The sequence below is a fragment of the Cervus canadensis genome, chromosome 3 (genome assembly GCF_019320065.1).
Source record: "Cervus canadensis isolate Bull #8, Minnesota chromosome 3, ASM1932006v1, whole genome shotgun sequence".
NCBI classification, from domain to species: Eukaryota; Metazoa; Chordata; class Mammalia; order Artiodactyla; family Cervidae; genus Cervus; species Cervus canadensis.
The window spans coordinates 103,581,555-103,601,619 of record NC_057388.1 but is presented as its reverse complement, the minus strand read 5'-3'; the positions used below and the strand labels follow the sequence as shown (position 1 = coordinate 103,601,619).

At 37.9% G+C, this 20,065-nt stretch overlaps 1 pseudogene; it reads left to right on the top strand.

The window, feature by feature from the left end:
• The first annotated feature begins 1,818 nt into the window (after nucleotides 1-1,818).
• On the top strand, nucleotides 1,819-2,753 carry LOC122437906 (annotated as a pseudogene).
• Nucleotides 2,754-20,065: the final 17,312 nt, after the last annotated feature.

Genomic DNA, 20,065 nt, shown 5'->3' with positions numbered 1-20,065 from the left:
GATGGATGCTATGAGTACATAGGAGAAGAAAGCATGAGAATGCATATAGCAGACACATAAAAGAGTGGGAAGGTCATTCCTATTATGGGTGGGTGCTCTGCTGCTGTTTGGTAATAAAATTTCAGGCATTAAGAGCATTTAACAAGGGCACGCTTCATGACTTTGTGTGAACAAACATGCATTCATATACATGGTGGTGGTGGTGGTGGTTTATTTACTCAGTCATGTCCAACTTTTGCAACCCCATGAATTGTGGTGCACCAGACTCCTCTGTCCATGGGATTTCCCAGGCAAGAATACTGGAGTGGGCTGCCATTTTCTTCTCCATCATATACATATCAATTACCAAATAAATATTTGTTGAATGAATGAACTTGTGATAGGTACTTACAACAAGTAATAGATTTTATATGTATTTCTGTTAGCTGGCATTTATATGTTTATATGTATAGTACATTACCTATTTAGCTTATCTATTAAACTACTTCTTTCTGTTCCCCATATTACATTTTCTTTTCCTTTTAGATTTTGAAGCTAAGGATTTCCTTTACTGAACAGATCCTCTTGTACTGAATACCTACGTAAGAGAGTTCTTATTCAAGTCTGTTGAATCTGTAAATGTATTGAAGATGAATATGTTAAAATGTACGCAGGTCAGAATTTTGAAGAATAAAAATATCAGTTAAGTCACCATAATTGTCATGAAGCTACACTTTCCTAGAGGCGATGATTGTTTTCATACTTACTCCATAGTGTGTGTCAGAAAGCTTTAACCTGGGGTGCAGCTCCCTTTGAAACATTACATTATATTTCTTATAAATAGAGTTGGAAGACAACAACACTTGAATTCCTGGTAAGTTTATAGTCTGGGAAAGCAGGACTATTTTTATCTGTGGAGAATGTCAATTCACCAAGAATTTCTTACCACCTAGTTTGTTTCAGGCACTGCAGACACTATGCCAGCCACCATGGTAGGTGCAGTGAGGAAACACACCTCAATAGCGTGTGTGTTCCAGCAGGTACTAGGGAATGTTTGTCACCAAGGACTTCCATATATTTCCCTAAACTTCCTGTTTATGAGAGATAATTTTTGACTGTTTTTCTTGCTGCAGTTAAAGCTTAGAGTTCAAATGTAAATCCTCATGGAAGAAGGAATAGTTCTTACCTTTGTGCAGGACTTCTCAGTTTATGAGATACATCTGAGAATTACAATTTGTAATCTTACAGGCACAGAGGAGGTCTTGGAAGCATGAGACACTGAGATGATGCAGTAAAGTCAAATGGAGTAGGAGCCAGAAAGAATCCAGATCTCAAGTACTTAGTGCCATATTTTCTCAGTGAGAGTGAGCAAGTGAGTGAAAGTTGCTCAGTCATATCCAACTCTCTGCTACCCCATGGACTATACAGTCCATGGAATTCTCGAGGCCAGACTATTGGATTGGGTAGCCTTTACCTTCTCCAGGGGATCTTCCCAACCAAGGGATCAAATCCAGGACTACTACATAGCAGGCGGACTCTTCACCAATTGAGCTACAAGGGAAGCCCTTTCTCAGTAAAATACACATCAAATATTGTCCTTATAAATGTCTTACAGGTGATAGTACTAAGGTGCCTAAAGAGATAAAAAGCCATCATGGAAGAATTAAGAAAGAATTGACACAGATATTGGGGCAGAATTGCCAAGGACATGCTCCACAGTTATAGTGATTACTCTACTTTTGTTCTAAAAAATTCAGACCAGAAACTCCTTGATGACTAATAGATATCCTTCTTTATTCCTTTGTAGGTAATTCAGACATCAGGAGGTGTAGTTCCAAAATGGATCTCTTCATATCTCCCAATAATGGGACTGAATTTGTTCTTTTGGAACTCACACAGAATCCACATTTGCAGAAAATACTCTTTATTATCTTTCTGCTCATTTTCCTGTTTACCATGGTGGCCAATCTGCTCACTGTTATCACCATCTCCCTCAGTCCCACACTTTCAGCTCCCACGTACTTTTTTCTCAGTTACTTGGCCTTCATAGATGCCTTTTACACATCTGTTACCACCCCTAAAGTGATCACTGACCTGTTGTACAAGAGGAAAACCATCTCATGGGGCGGCTGCCTGACTCAGCTCTTTTTGGTACACTTCCTGGGAGCATCAGAGATCATTGTCCTCATCGTCATGGCCTATGACCTCTATGTGGCTATCTGCAAGCCTCTGCACTACAAGACCATCAAGAGACAGGGGTTCTGCCAGCTCCTGGTGGTGGTGGCCTTGACTGGGGGGATTCTACATTCCACAATGCAGATTCTTTTCATGATGGACTTGACCTTCTCTAGTTGCAATGTCATTGACCATTTCATGTGTGATTTCTTCTCACTGTTGGAAATTGTCTGCAGTGACACCTACATGCTTGGAATGGTGGTGGCAACCAACAGTGGGACCACGTTCTTGCTCATTTTTTCCATGCTACTTATATCCTACGTAGTCATCCTGAGCTCCCTGAAATCCCATGGCTCTGAAGGACGATGCAAACCCTCTCTACATGTGGCTCTCATTTTACAGTAGTGGTGCTCTTTTTTGTCCCTTGTATTTTCAGCTACACATGTCCTGTGACCACTTAACCTGCAGACAAGTTGGTGAGTGTGGTCTTTATAATCCTCACTCCCATGTTAAATCCTATCATATATACAGTGAGAAACACAGAGGTGAAAAATACCATGAAGTGTTTATAAAAGAGGAGAGTAACAGGCTTTCCATGATGCCAAGAAAGTGACAATGTATATACATAGTGAGGATTATATCTCTTGTGAAAGAAAATGAAGACATTTTCCAGATAAACTGCAGAAAAGCAATCTTAAGAACTAGTATATGTTAAGTATCTAACATTGGCTAATTATTTTGGGGCATTTTAATAGTTTTTAACGTACTTTGCTAAGGCTTCTAAGTCCACATTTAAGATTCTGAATATGCAATGTAAAGAACATCTACAAGCCCCTGTTTCATCATTGTTGCTTAAGTTTTCCTTCAGAGTCTGTTACTTTACTAAATTATTTATATAATCACATGGATGAAATTAACTTTTTCATAAGATCTTGGCTTCAGAATTTCTTTTAAGTTAAGTAGTGTCCAACTCTTTTGTGACACCATGGACTGCAGTCCGCCACGCTCGTCTGTCCATGGGATTTCCCAGACAAGAATACTGGGCTGGGTTGCCATCTTCCTGAGCCAGGGGTCAAACCTGTGTCTCTTGCACTGGCAGGTGTATTCTTTACTATTGAGCCGCCAGTGAAGCTGCTATTTTTGCTTAGTCCATGGTGAAGTAGTCGGGGTAAAAATTCTCAGATAGATACATGGGGAAGGGACAGATTGCGAGTGCAAAAACCACTGCTAGGTTTCTTTTTCTGAGGTAAGAATTTACCAGAAACAAATAGAGAAATACCAGAAAGGAGAAATGAATAATACACAATGTAATTCACTTTTTGCCATATAAATTCGGCTTGGAATTATGAAATTGCTCTTAAATTGATCTTATTTGCTTAAAAATTCTATGATTCACAGGTTTTCTTGAATATGAAGAAAGCATTTCACTTTTTAGTATTGACTTGAGATAATGGTGCTGATGAATCTATTTTCAGGGCAGACACATAGAAGGAACAAGTAGACACACTGTGGGATGGAGATACTGGGAAGAATTGAGAGAGTAGCACTGAGATATATATATATATATATATATTATACACACACACACACACACACACACAGTGCTGTGTGCAAAACAGAGAGCTAATGGGAAACAGCTATAATGCAGGAAACTCAGCTTGGTGCTCCTGACTTGTTTCAAATGAAGCACTACATGTTGATAATATGGTAAATTACTTTTTTTTCTTTCTTTTTCTTAGTTTCTAAATTATGAAAGTATGATAACACATTTATCCCTCTGTGATGACCTAGAGGGGTGGGTTGGGGGATGGGAAGCTCAAGAAGGAAGGGGTATATATATAGCTAATTCACATTGTTGTACAACAGAGACTAAAATAATATTGTAAAGCAATTATATGTCAATAAAACTTTTAAAAAAGACTTGGGGGGCAGTCCTAAGATGGTGGAGGAATAGGATGGGGAGACCACTTTCTCCCCCACAAATTCATCGAAAGAACATTTGAACGCTGAGCAAATTCCACAAAATGACTTCTGAATGCTGGCAGAGGACAGCAGGCACCCAGAAAGGCAGCCCATTGTCTTTGAAAAGAGGTAGAAAAAAATATAAAAGATAAAAAGAGAGACAAAAGAGCTAGGGATGGAGATCCATCTGGGAAAGGGAGTCTTAAAAAAGAGAGAAGTTTCCAAACACCAGGAAACACTCTCACCAGTGGGTCTGTGGCAAGCCTTGGAACCTCATAGGGCAACATAACTGGGAGGAAAAATAAATAACTAAAACCCACATTACATGCCTAATGGTAACTCCCAGTGGAGAAGCAGCGCAGACGCTCGCATCTACCACTAGCAAGTGGGGACTGGACAGGGAGGGGCGGGCTGCATTGTTTGGGTAAGGACCAGGCCTGAATGCCCCGAGGGCAATCTGAGGGAACTAACTTGAGATAGCAACCCAGACGGTGGGATAGCTATCCCGTGAAAAGCCCTAATCTAAGACACAGTCAGGCCCGCTCACAGAAAAAGGACGGAGCAGAGCTAGCCGGCTACAGACTGGCCCATCCCCCACTGGAGACAGGCAGGCCGGGACAGCCAGAGCCAGAAGGGCGCAACTGTGGCCCCAGAGAGGCATCTTCCACCAAACTGCAAGCAGGCTTCGTTGCTAGCCAAGACTTCTTGGGATTCTGGATGGTCGACATCCGCCAAGAGGTTTGCAGCCAGAGATCAGCTCCCCAGCAGAGACACACGGCACACCTGAGACGGCTCGCCGGTTGTACACCCAGAAAACTGAGCGGATGGGACGTGGGAGGCAATAAGCTGCAGCCTCCAACAGGAGGCGACCACACTCGCCAAGCACCTGGTCACCTAAGCTGCTCGGACCTGGGAAGGGCACAAAATAAGAGGCCCAACCTAGTCTGTGCCTTTGTGGAGTACCCGAGTAGCTGAACCTGAGTGGCTTAGGCCTGGGAGGTGCACACAATGCAGGGCCCGCCTGACAGTTCCCATCAGAGCAACCTAGAGCCTGAGCAGTGTCGACTGGGAAAGTACACACACCATGAGCAGGGGCAAACCCAGTGTGGTGGAGACACTGTGAGCACTCCCCTCACACGCCAGTGATATTGTTTGCAGTGCTCCTCCCTCCCCACACACCACTGAATAAGTGAGCCTAAAAAAGTGACCACCACCGCCCTCCTGTGTCAGGGCGGGAATTAGACACTGAAGAGAGCAGCAAACAGAGGAATCTAAAATAAACAGAGGGAACTGCTTTGGAAGTGACAGGTGCAACAGATTAAAACCCGGCAGTTAGCACCAACTACATAGGAAGGGGCCTATAGATCTTGAGAAGTATAAGCCAGATCAAGGAACTATCTGAAAATGAACTGACCCCACACTGTCCACAACAACACCAGAGAAAGTCTTAGATATATTTTTACTATTATAATTTTTTAATTATTTTAATTTTTTTTTCATTTTTAAGTCCTCTATTACTTCTTTAATTTTCATTTTTATAACCTACTATTACTTTGCAAAAAAAACACACACAAAGGACCCTATTTTTAAAGCAAACTTTATATATATATAATTCTTGTGACTTGTTTTTTTCTTTAATATTGTATTTTTGAGAATCTAACCTCTACTCTAGATTTTTAATCTTTGCTTTTTGGTATTTGTTATCAATTTGTTGTTGTTGTTGTTGTTGTTATCAATTCTCTACCTTTAAGAAGGCAATCTTCAGTACCCATTTTAATTTGGGAGTGAGATTACTGGCTTGATTGCCCTCTCGCCCTTTGGATTCTCCTTTTTCTCCACCAGGTCGCCTCTATCTCTTCCCTCCCCCTTCTCTTCTCTACCCAACTTAGTGAATCTCTTTGTGTGTTCTGGGCTGTGGAGAACAATTAGGAAACTGATTACTGGCTGGATCTGTATCTCTCCTTTTGATTCCCCCTTTTTCCTCCTGGCCACCTCTGTCTCTTTTTTCCCTCTTCTCTTCTCTGTGTAAGTCCATGAACATTTCTGAGGGATCCAGACTGTGGAGAGCACATAGGGAAGTGGTTACTGACTAGCTTGCTCTCTCCCCTTTTGATTCCCCCTCTTCCCCTCCTGGTCACCTCTATCTCTCTCCTCCCTCTTCTCTTCTCCATGTAACTCTGTGTACCTCTCCGGGTGTCCCTCACTGTGGAGAAACTTTTCATCATTAACCTGGATGTTTTACCATCGGTGCTGTATAGATGGAAAAGTCTTGAGGCTTCTATAAGACTGAAAGCCAGAGGCAGGAGGCTTAAGTCCAAATCCTGAGAACACCAGAGAACTCCTGAATCCAGGGAACATTAATCGATAGGAGCTCATCAAACGCCTAAATACCTACACTGAAACCAAGCACCACCCAAGGGCCAACAAGCTCCAGAGCAAGATATACCATGCAAATTCTCCAGCAACACAGGAACACAACCCTGAGCTTCAATATGCAGGCTTCTCAAAGTCACACCAAACCCACTGACGTCGCAAAACTCATTACTGGACACTTCATTGCACTCCAGAGAGAATAAATCCAGCTCCATCCACCAGAATACCGACGCAAGCTTTCCTAACCAGGAAACCTTGACAAACCACCCGTCCAACCCCACCCACAGCGAGGAACCTCCACAATAAAGAGGAACCACAAACTGCCAGAATACATAAATGCCACCCCAAACACAGCGATATAAACAAGATGAAAAGGCAGAGAAATGCCCAGCAGGTAAAGGCACAGGATAAATGCCCACCAAACCAAACAAAAGAGGAAGAGATAGGGAATCTACCTGATAAAGAATTCCAAATAATGATAGTAAAAATGATCCAAAATCTTGAGGACAAATACAGATAAATAGCCTGGAGACAAGGATCGAGAAGATGCAAGAAAGGTTTAACAAGGATCTGGAAGAAATAAAAAGGAGTCAGTATATAATGAATAATGCAATAAATGAGATTAAAAAAAAAAACACTCTGGAGGGATCCAAAGGTAGAAAAACGGAGGCAGAAGATAGGATAAGTGAGGTAGAAGATAGAATGGTAGAAATAAATGAAAGAGAGAGGAAAAAAGGAAAAAAAAAAGAATTAAAAGAAATTAGGACAACCTCAGAGACTTCTGGGACAATGTTAAATGCCCCAACATTCGAATCATCGGAGTCCCAGAAGAAGAAGACAAAAAGAAAGACCATGAGAAAATACTTAAGGAGATAATAGTTGAAAACTTCCCTAAAATGGGAAAGGAAATAATCACCCAAGTCCAAGAAACCCAGAAAGTCCCAAACAGGATAAGCCCAAGGCAAAACACCCCAAGACACATATTAATCAAATTATCAAAGATCAAACACAAAGAACAAATATTAAAAACAGCAAGGGAAAAACAAACAAACAAACAAACAACAACAACAAAAAAAAAACAAATAACACACAAGGGGACTCCCAAAAGGATAACAGTTGATCTTTCAATAGAAACTCTTCAGGACAGAAGGGAATGGCAGGACATACTTAAAGTAATGAAAGAAAATAACCTATAGCCCAGATTACTGTACCCAGCAAGGATCTTATTCAAATATGAAGGAGAAATCAAAAGCTTTACAGATAAGCGAAAGCTGAGAGAATTCAGCACCAACAAACCAGCTTTCCAACAAATGCTAAAGGATCTTCTCTAGACAGGAAACACAGAAAGTGTAAATAACCACGAACCCAAAACAATAAAGTAAATGACAACGGATCATACTTATCAATAATCACCTTAAATATAAATGGGTTGAATGTCCCAACCAAAAGACAAAGACTGGCTAAATGGATACAAAAACAAGACCCCTGTATATGTTGTCTACAAGAGATCCACCTAGAAACAAGGGACACATACAGACTGAAAGTGAAGGGCTGGAAAAAGATATTCCATGCAAATATTCCACCAAAAGAAAGCAAGAGTAGCAATACTCTTTTAAGATAAAATAGACTTTAAAACAAAGGCTGTGAAAAGAGACAAAGAAGAATGCTATCTAATGATCAAAGGATAAATCCAAGAAGAAATAACAATTAAACATATATATGCACCCAACATAGGAGCATGGCAATATGTAAGACAAATACTAACAAGTATTCAGTTCAGTTAAGTTGAATTGCTCAGTCGTGTCTGACTCTATGCAATCCCATGAACCGCAGCATGCCAGGCCTCCCTAGCCATCACCAACACCTGGAGTCTACCCAAATCCATGTCCATCGAGTAAATGATACCATCCAGCCATCTCGTCCTCTGTCGTCCCCTTCTCCTCCTGCCCCCAATCCTTTCCAGCATTAGGGTCTTTTCCAATGAGTCAACTCTTCACATGAGGTGGCCAGAGTATTGCAGTTGCAGCTTCCACATCAGTCCTTCCAATGAAAACCCAGGGCTGATTTCCTTTAGGATGTACTGGTTGGATCTCCTTGCAGTCCAAGGGACTCTCAAAAGTCTTCTCCAACACCACAGTTCAAAAGCATCAATTCTTCTGCACTCAACTTTCTTCACCATCCAACTCTCACATCGGTATATGACAACTGGAAAAGCCATAGCCTTGATTGGATGGACCTTTGTTGGCAAAATAATGTCTCTGCTTTTAAATATGCTGTCTAGATTGGTCATAACTTTCCTTCCAAGGAGTAAGTGTCTTTTAATTTCAAGGATGACATCACCATCTGCAGTGATTTTGGAGCCAGAAAAATAAAGTCTGACACTGTTTCCACTGTTTCCGCAACTATTTCCCAAGAAGTGATGGGACCAGATGCCATGATCTTAGTTTTCTGAATGTTGACCTTTTAAGCCAACTTTTTCACTCTCTTCTTTTACTTTCGTCAGGAGGTTTTTAGTCCATTTTCACTTTCTGCCATAAGGCTGGTATCGTCTGCATATCTGAGGTTATTGATATTTCTCCCGGCAATCTTGATTCCAGCTTGTGCTTCTTCCAGCTCAGCGTTTCTCATGATGTACTCTGCATATAAGTTAAATATGTAGGGTGACAATATACAGCCTTGACATACTCCTTTTCCTATTTGGAACCAGTCTGTTGTTCCATGTCCAGTCCTAACTGTTACTTCCTGACTTTCATACAGGTTTCTCAAGAGATAGGTCAGATGGTCTGGTATTCACATCTCTTTAAGAATTTTCCACAGTTTATTATGATCCACACAGTCAAAAGGCTTTGGCGTAGTCAATAAAGCAGAAATAGATTTTTTTTTTCCTGGAACTCTCTTGCTTTTTTGATGATCCCGCAGATGTTGGCAATTTGATCTCTGGTTCCTCTGCCTTTTCTAAAACCAGCTTGAACATCTGGAAGTTCATGGTTCACAAACTGCTGAAGCCTGGCTTCGAGAATTTTGAGCATTACTTTACCAGCGTGTGAGATGAGTACAATTGTGCAGTAGTTTGAGCATTCTTTGGCAATGCCATTCTTTGGGATTGGAGGGAAAACTGACCTTTTCCAATCCTGTGGCCACTGCTGAGTTTTCTAAATTTGCTGGCATATTGAGTGCAGCACTTTCACAGCATCATCTTTTAGGATTTGAAATAGCTCAACTGGAGTTCCATCACCTCCACTAGCTTTGTTCATAGAGATGCTTTCTAAGGCTCACTAGACTTCACATTGCAGGATGTCTGGCTCTAGGTGAGTGATCGCACCATCATAATTATCTGGGTCGTGAAGATCTTTTTTGTACAGTTCTTCTGTGTATTCTTGCCACCGCTTCTTAATATCTTCTGCTTCTGTTAGGTCCATATCATTTCTCTCCTTTATCAAGCCCATCTTTGCATGAAATGTTCCCTTGGTATCTCTAATTTTCTTGAAGAGATCTCTAGTCTTTCCCATTCTATTGTTTTCCTCTATTTCTTTGCATAGATCGCTGAGATAGGCTTTTTGTGTGTCTCCTTGCTATTCTTTGAAACTCTGCATTCAGATGGGAATATCTTTCCTTTTTTCCTTTGCTTTTTGCTCCTCTTCTTTTCACAGCTATTTGTAAGGCCTCCTCAGACAGCTCTCCATTTTGCTTTTTTGCATTTCTTTTCCATGGGGATGGTCTTAACCCCTGTTTCCTGCTTAATGTCATGAACCTCCATCCATAGTTCATCAGGCACTCTGTCTATCAGATCTAGTCCCTTAAATCTATTCCTCACTTCCACTGTATAACCATAAGGGATTTGATTTAGGTCATACCTGAAAAGTCTAGTGTTTTCCCTACTTTCTTCAGCTTAAGTATGAATTTGGCAATAAAGATTTCATGATCTGAGTCAGTCAGCTCCTGGTCTTGTTTTTGCTGACTGTATAGAGCTTCTCCATCTTTGGCTGCAAACAATATAATCAATCTGATTTCCGTGTTGACCATCTGGTGATGTCCATGTGCAGAGCCATCTCTTGTGTTGTTGGGAGAGGGTGTTTGCTATGACCAGTGCATTCTATTAAGTTTTTCCCTGCTTCATTCTGTACCCCAAGATCAAATTTGCCTGTTACTCCAGGTGTTTCTTAACTATCTTTTTTTTTTGCATTCCAAGCCCTATAATGAAAAGGACATCTTTTCAGTGTGTTAGTTCCAAAAGGTCTTGTACGTCTTCATAGAACCATTCAACTTCGGCTTCTTCAGCATTACTGGTTGGGGCATAGGCTTGGATTACCGTGATATTGAATGGGTTGCTTTGAAAACGAACAGAGATCATTCTGTCATTTTTGACATTGCATCCAAGTACTGAATTTTGGACTCTTTTGTTGACCATGATGGCTACTCCATTTCTTCTAAGGGATTCCTGCCCACAGTAGTAGATATAATGGTCATCTGAGTTAAATTCACCCATTCCAGTCCATCTTAGTTTGCTGATTTCTAGAACGTCAACGTTCAATATTGTCATTTCCTGTTTGACCATTTCCAATTTGCCTTGATTCATGGACCTAACATTCCAGGTTCCTATGCAATATTGTTCTTTACAGCATCAGACCTTGCATCTATCACCTGTTACATCCACAACTGGATATTGTTTTTGCTTTGGCTCCATCCCTTCATTCTTTCTGAAGTTATTTCTCCACTGATCTCCAGTAGCATATTGGTCACCTACAAACCTGGGAATTTCATCTTTCAGTGTCCTATCTTTTTGCCTTTCATCCTGTTCATGGGGTTCTCAAGGCAAGAATACTGAAGTGGTTTGCCATTCCCTTCTTCAGTGGACCACATTCTGTCAAGTATGAAAGTGGAAATTAACAATAACACAATAATAGTGGGAAACTTTAATACCCCACTCACACCTATGGATAGATCAACTAAACAGAAAATTGACAAGAAAACACAATCTTTAAATGATACAATAGACCAGTTAGACCTAATTCATATCTATAAGACATTTCACCACAAAATAATGAATTTCACCTTTATCTCAAGGACACACAGAAACTTCTCCAGGACAAATTACATCCTGGGCTACAAATCTAGCCTTGGCAAATTAAAATAATAATAATAATAAATAAAATAATTCCAAGCATCTTTTCTGACCACAATGCAGTAAGATTAGATGTCAATTACATGAGAAAAACTATTAAAAATTCCAAAATATGGATGCTGAACAACACGCTGTTGAATAACCAACAAATCACAGAAGAAATCAAAAAAGAAATCAAAATGTGCATAGAAACGAATGAAAATAAAAACACAACCACGCAAAACCTATGGGACACTGTAAAAGCAGTGCTAAGAGGAAGGTTCTTAGCAATACAGGCTCACCTCAAGAAACAAGAAAAAAGTCAAATATATAACCTAACCATACACCTAAAGCAAGTAGAAAAGGAAGAAATGAAGAGTCCCAAGGTTAGTAGAAATAAATAAATCTTAAAAATTAGGGCAGAAATAAATACAAAAGAAACAAAAGAGACTGTAGAAAAAATCAACAAAGCCAAAACTGGTTCTTTGAGAAGATAAATAAATTGATAAACCATTAGCCAGACTCATCAAGAAACAAAGGGAGAAGAACCAAATTAACAAAATTAGAAATGAAAATGGAGAGATCACAACAGACAACACTGAAATACAAAGGATCATAAGAGAATACTACCTACAACTATATACCAATAAAATGGACAACTTAGAAGAAATGGACAAATTCTCAGAAAAGTACAACTTTCCAAAACTGAACCAGGAAGAAATAGAAGATCTTAACAGACTGATCACAAGCACAGAAATTGAAACTGTAATCAGAAATCTTCCAGCAAACAAAAGCCCAGGACCAGATGGCTTCACAACTGAATTCTACCAAAAATTTAGAGAAAAGCTAACACCTATCTTACTCAAACTCTTCCAGAAAATTGCAGAGGAAGGCAACCTTCAAAACTAATTCAATGAGTCCACCATCATCCTAATCGCAAAACCTGACAAAGATGCCACAAAAAAAGAAAACTACAGGCCAATATCACCGATGAACATAGATGCAAAAATCCTTAACAAAATTCTAGCAAACAGAATCAAACAGCATATTAAAAAGATTATACATCATGACCAAGTGGGCTTTATCCCAGGGATGCAAGGATTCTTCAATATCCACAAATCAATCTAATACACCACATTAACAAATTGAGAAATAAAAACCATATGATTATCTCATAAGATGCAGAGAAAGCCTTTGACAAAATTCAACATCCATTTATGATAAAATCCCTCCAGAAAGCAGGAAGAGAAGGAGCATACCTCAACATAATAAAAACTATATTTGACAAACCCACAGCAAACATTATCCTCAATGGGGAAAAATTGAAAGAAGTTCCCCTAAAGTCAGGAAGATGACAAGGGTGCCCACTCTCACCACTACTGTTCAACATAATTTTGGAAGTTCTGGCCACAGCAATCAGAGCAGAAAAAGAAATAAAAGGGATCCAGATAGGAAAAGAAGAAGTAAAACTCTCACTGTTTGCAAATAACATGATTCTCTACATAGAAAACCCTAAAGACTCCACCAGAAAATTACTAGAGATAATCAATGAATATAGTAAAGTTGCAGGATATAAAATCAACACACAAAAATCCCTTGGATTCCTATACACTAACAATGGGAAAACAGAAAGAGAAATTAAGGAAATAATTCCATTCACCATTGCAATGAAAATAATAAAATACTTGAATATATCTACCTAAAGAAACAAAAGACCTATATATAGAAAATGATAAAACACTGATGAAATAAATCAAAGAAGACAGAAATAGATGGAAAAATATACTGTGTTCATTGGTTGGAAGAATCAATATAGTGAAAATGAGTATACTTCCCAAAGCAATCTATAGATTCAATGTATTCCCTATCAAGCTATCAATGGTATTCTTCAGAGAACTAGAACAAACAATTTCACAATTTGTATGGAAATACAAAAAACCTCGAATAGCCAAAGCAATCTTGTGAAAGAAGAATGGCACTGGAGGAATCAACCTGCCTGACTTCAGACTCTACTACAAAGCCACAGTCATCAAGATAGTATGGTACTGGCACAAAGACAGAAATATAGATCAATGGAACAAAATAGAAAGACCAGAGATAAATGTACGCACCTATGGACACCTTATCTTTGACAAAGGAGGCAAGAATATACAATGGAGAAATGACAATCTCTTTAACAAGTGGTGCTGGGAAAACTGGTCAACCACTTGTAAAATAATGAAACTAGTACACTTTCTAACACCATACACAAAAATAAACTCAAAATGGATCAAAGATCTAAATGTAAGACCAGAAACTATGAAACTTCTAGAGGAAAACATAGGCAAAACACTCTCTGATGTAAATTACAGCAGGATCCTCTATGACCAACCTCCCAGTATATTGGAAATAAAATAAAAAATAAACAAGTGGGCCCTAATTAAACTTTAAAGCTTCTGCACAACAAAGGAAACTCTAAGCTAAGTGAAAAGACAGCCTTCAGAATGGGAGAAAATAATAGCAAATGAAGCAACTGACAAAGAATTAATCTCCAAAATATAGAAGCAACTCCTGCAGCTCAATTCCAGAAAAATAAATGACCAAATCAAAAAATGGGCCAAAGAACTAAACAGACATTTCTCCAAAGAAGACATACAGATGGCTAACAAACACATGAAAAGATGCTCAACATCACTCATTATCAGAGAAATATAATTCAAAACCACAATGACGTACCATTACACGCAAGTCAGGATGGCTGCTATCCAAAAGTCTACAAGTAATAAATGCTTGAGATGGTGTGGAGAAAAGGGAACCCTCTTACACTGTTGGTGGGAATGCAAACTAGTACAGCCACTATGGAGAATGGTGTGGAGATTAATTTAAAAATTGGAAATAGAACAGATATATGACCCAGCAATCCTACTCCTGGGCATACCCACTGAGGAAACCAGAATTGAAAGAGACACGTGTACACCAATGTTCATTGCAACATTGTTTATAATAGCCAGGACATGGAAGCAACCTAGATGTCTATCAGCAGATGAATGGATAAGAAAGCAGTGGTACATATACACAATAGAATATTACTCAGCTTTTAAAAAGAATACATTTGATTCAGTTCTAATGAGGTGGATGATACTGGAGCCTATTATACAGAGTGAAGTAAGCCAGAAAGAAAAACACCAATACAGTATACTAACGCATATATATGGAATTTAGAAAGATGGTAATGATAACCCTGTATGCGAGACAGCAAAAGAGACACACATGTAGAACAGTCTTTTGGACTCTGTGGAAGAGGGCGAGGGTGTGATGATTTGGGAGAATGGCATTGAAACATATATATTATGATATGTGAAACCAATGGTCAGTCCAGTTTTGATGCAAGATACAGGGTGCTCGGGGCTGATGCACTGGGATGACCCAGGGGGACAGGATGGGACGGGAGCTGGGAGGGCAGTTCAGGATGGGGAACACATGTACACCTGTGGAGGATTCATGTCAATGTATGGCAAAACCAATAGAATATTTTAAAGTAATTTCCTTCCAGTTAAAATAAATACATTTATTAAAAAAAAAAAAAAAAAGACTTGGGGAACAATAGTAAACATTTTTCATTAAATTTCACCAGAAAGTCATTTGATTGGGTTCCAAAGTTATGGAAGAAACTATTTGTAGCTTTATGTAGATCTGGTTCGTATATTTATATTAAATGAACATTTTATTATTTGTCTCCCATATTTGCTTCGACTGATTTATCCTCATACTAAACTAGTAGTTCCATTGTCATTATCCCCATTTCACAAGAAAACAAATTGAAGCCAAGAGAAGTTTGCTAGTTTACTGAACCACAATGTGTGAGACGTATATTCACTTCCTCATTTTTTAATTGTCAGAAATAATCAGCTGGCTGATTATTATCTGGAAACTGTTTACAAATTAGACTTAAATATAGCTAAGTGACAGGTATAGTTTTATAATTTTGTAACCAGCTTAGGTGACTGTCTTTTTGACATTTCTTATGTAGGTGAAATTTGAATTTCTCTGCCACCCACAAGGTTTATTTTCCACATGCTTAGACATTTAGAACATCTTTTTTTTTAATTTGTTTTTATTAGTTTGAGGCTAATTACTTTACAATATTGTAGTGGTTTTTGCCATACATTGACAGAATTATTTTAAAAAAATAAAATATCTATTTTAAATCTTTCTTTAAAAACCTTAAGAGGTCTGGTCCTAACAAAATAACTACCCATTAAGTGATTGCATATTTGTTCCAAGTTTGATCCTGATTTACTCAACTAATGCTTAGATTTGCTAAGTTGAAATGCTAATGTGTCATGATTTCTAGCTTTCTTTTTGTAGAGTGAAGTTCTCATCAGTACATGCTGAATGAAGTCATCTTTAGGTTATCCTGACATGATCCGAGAAATTTTATTTGGATAATATCTTGTCTTCTACGTACAGGAGTCATCAGATAACTGGACTTTAAAGATCACAGAGAAGACATTAGACTGAATTTTCTAGGTGATTTGAGCAAATTTTTTGATTATTAAACATGGTCTTATTAATATGAACTTCTATTATGAAACTATTGTTATAATTGGACCACTTGTATACAGGGACAATAATATCATATTTAAAATGTGCCGTAGTTCACCTGTTTTGTCTGTGTAAACAAAGTGTAGCCTCAGGATGAAAAGCCTTGCACTATCAACTGTTAGCTCTATTTAATCTCTTTTGGAAAAATATCAAAACTTAAGTGTTTACATTGTGGTCAATATGTAGATCAAGAGATGAGTGGATTAAAGAGCATGTCTGTGTTTCAGAGACATTTCTTAGAAAAAGGAGGAACATGAGCATCTAGTATGTATAGGAGAGTTTTAGAACAATGTATATTTCTCTTTTATGCAGTTTTCTATGTGTGTGTATTACATGTATATTTCTGCTTTCCTCTTGTACTAATTTCATTTAACTTTATTTCTCTACTAATTATCTTTGAGAAAGTATTTGTGCAATGGTTTTCATTCTTTTTGATGAGTTAATGATTCTTTTTACATAACGAAATCAGTAAGTTGGATTACACACACATATCACACACACATCACACACACATATGTAACCACATACATGGCTGGTGTTAATATTGGTGCTGAGGGTGATGCTGATGATATACTTGGGGTGGGGAGTGGTGAAATCAATAGAGATTGTTCAGGGATTTAGTCCCCTCCTTCTGGAAGCATTCCAAGGAAGCATTAATTTTTGTATAAACAATGGGATAGGAATTTCCAACAAAAGAAAGTACTACTGCAGACAATTCCATCTCCTCACTTTTCAAGGAAAACACAGTGAATTGAGGAGACTGAGAGGTAGAATCACCCTTATACAGTCCTTCATCAGAGTCTGTTGATGATGCCTGTGCTCAAGGCATGGGTCTCTAAGGAGCACAGGGCACTGCTCCTCCTTTAAAATGATGATCAAGAGGCTCTCCCTAAGTACACTGCTATCACTGCCTGTCATCCAGGATTCTATTCAATCATTTAGCTCCATGAGAAATTCAGATGCAAGAAACACATATCAGCTTCTTGGATTCAAATCCGGGCTTTAACAGCACAAACTGTATATTGTTAAGCAAATTATAGTTTGCTTTATCTCAGTCATAAAATGTCTCATTATACCTCTTTTGAGAATTCAATGAGAAAACATGTATAAAGTCTTAGCAAAATGTCTGATACATGATGCAGAGCATGTATTAAATGATTCATTATTTGTATTTTTTAACATTTGTATCTGTATATAAATTATCTGTTTCCATATAGACATTACTTTGCAGTTAATTTATCTGGAGACCAATAATGCATATATCATTTATGTCACCAACAAAATTTTATAAATGCATGGTTGAATGCAAAACAAAATGAGATTCTTTTTACTTTATTGTTTGGCTAACCTATATTAAAAAAATCACAATATAGTGTAGGTAAGGCTATGGGAAAAAATTATATTTCTCTGTTGATGAGTGACCTACAACATCTTATCACATATTCATTGATCATTTAGATTTATTTTTACTTTAATTTTTTTTGTATTTTTATTAATTTTACATTTTTATTTATTTTTGTTCATTGCTTAAAGATATTGATTTATCAGTTTATTCAATTCTATGTGATTCATATATGTAATATCTAGAACATCTCTACTAATATTTGTTCATGCTGCATAATCTGCAGAATTTATTATTCATTTGACAATGTTTCCTTTGTAATTTAATATACCAAGTAATCCTAGTTGGTTTAATATTAATATTTATCTCCAACATCACTCAGGGATCCTCTGAAGCATTCCAGGTTTAAAGTGTCAAGAGAGCTTTCATTAGAATTTGATAGGAAGTTTATTAAAAATATCAAGAAGTTTTAAACCACTTGTTCAGATATTATCAGGTGAATGTTTATTCACTTAATCAAAGTGACAAAAGATTTCAAAAGCAAATACAATTCACTTAAAGGCAAGAAAGCTCACATAAGCTTTATCAAAAGCCACATCAAAGTAAACTTGTTCTCTTTAACAAGAGTAACCAAATTGAATCTTACACCTGCCTATTTTAATAACAAAATTCCTTTACCCAATTAAATTTAATCTAATCTCAATCCTCCCATACACAAAACTCCTTTTTCAGGACTCACTTTCTAAAAACCTTTCATAAGTTTTTGAATCCATAATAGTTTGTTCCTTAATATTACTTCAAGAAAACCATTTTTGAGGAAAAAAATCTACCTTTTGGGGGGGGGGATATAAGGCATATATGAGACTTCCCTGGTAGCTCAGCTGGTAAGGAATTCACCTGCAATGCAGGTGATCTAGATTTGATTCCTTGGTTGAGAAGATCCCCTAAGAAGGGCTAGGCTACCCACTCCAGTGTTCTTGGATTTCCCTGGTGGTTCAAATGGCAAAGAATCCTCCAGCAGTGTGGGAGATCTGGGTTCAGTCTCTGGGTTGGGAAGATCCCCTGAAGGAAGGCATGGCAACCCAGACTAGTATTTTTGCCTGGAGAATCTCCATGAACAGAGGAGCCAGGCAGACTGCAGTCAATGGGGTTGCAAAGAGTCGGACACAACTGAGAGACTAAGCAAGGCACAGCACAATGTGTGTGTATACTATCTATATATAATATTTTCTTTATGTATTCACCCATCAGTGGATATTTTGGTTGGTTTTATGTTGATCATGGATGTTTGGGTATCTCTTCAGATTCTTGGTGTCATACTTTTTAATATTTACATGACCATTGAATTGCTGAATTGTATGGTAGTTTTGCTTTTAATATCTTGAGAAACCTCCATAATGTTCTCCATAGTCACTGAACAAATTTATAGTCCCACCAATAGTATAGTAGGCTTCCATTTTCACTATATCCTCATCAAAGTTTTTGTTGGTGAATATTTGATATGCCATGCTTACAGGTGTGAGGTGATAATTCAGTTGGGTTTTTATTGCATTTCCCTGTTGATTAGCAGTATGAGCACTTTCCAATTTCCTTTTGGCAATTTCTATGTCTTCTTTCAGAAAATATTCAGTTTCTTTGTCCATGTTTAAGTTTGGTTATTTTCAGGGGGGTTTCTTGCTATTTAGTTGTAGAAGTTCCTTATATATTTTATTTATTAACGCATTATGAGAGTCATGTGCTGTGTGTGTATATCTGCTTCAGTCATGTCTGACTTGTGGACTGCAGACCGCTAGGCTCCTCTGTTTATGGGATTCTCTAGGCAGGAATACTGGAGTGGGTTTCCATACCCTCCTCCAGAGGATTTTTCCAACCCAGGGATCAAACCTGAGTCTTCTGCATCTCCTGCACTGCAGGCGGATTCTTTACTGCTGAGCAACTGGAGAAACCCATGAGATACATAATTTGCCCATGTTTTCTCCCCTTCCATAGGTAACCTTTTCACTTTGTTGATTGTTTCCTTTGATGAGTAAAAGCAGTCTGAATGTAAAACTTGTGATCCTGAACTTCAGACTGATGTCATGATGGGACGAGAGTTCATTGACCCAATGGCTATTTTTTAAAATTAAGGTTAAATTTTATAAATGTATTGAAAGAGTATGGAATTTTCCAAGAGTGTGTGATAGAATAAATTAAAAAGTAGAAGAATATTAAAATAACATTTTATAATAAACACTCATAATTAAAACATAAAAACATAAATATTTAAAGCAAACATCAAAGAAGAGTAAATATTTGTAGCAAATATATACATATATTTAAAGTAAAAAATATTCATCAAAATTCATTAGTAGTAATTCTTAATAGATGAAGAATTCAAGTAACTAACAATGTCTGCAGAGTGAAACTTACTGTCTATATGTTGTGCAAGAAACTGAGAGCACACAGACAATTAAGTAACTTTCTTTGACTTCAGGGCAGTTACAGACCGGTAATCACAGACAATGAACAAAGACTTTTAAATATTCACAGAAAATAACTACACAAAGCTG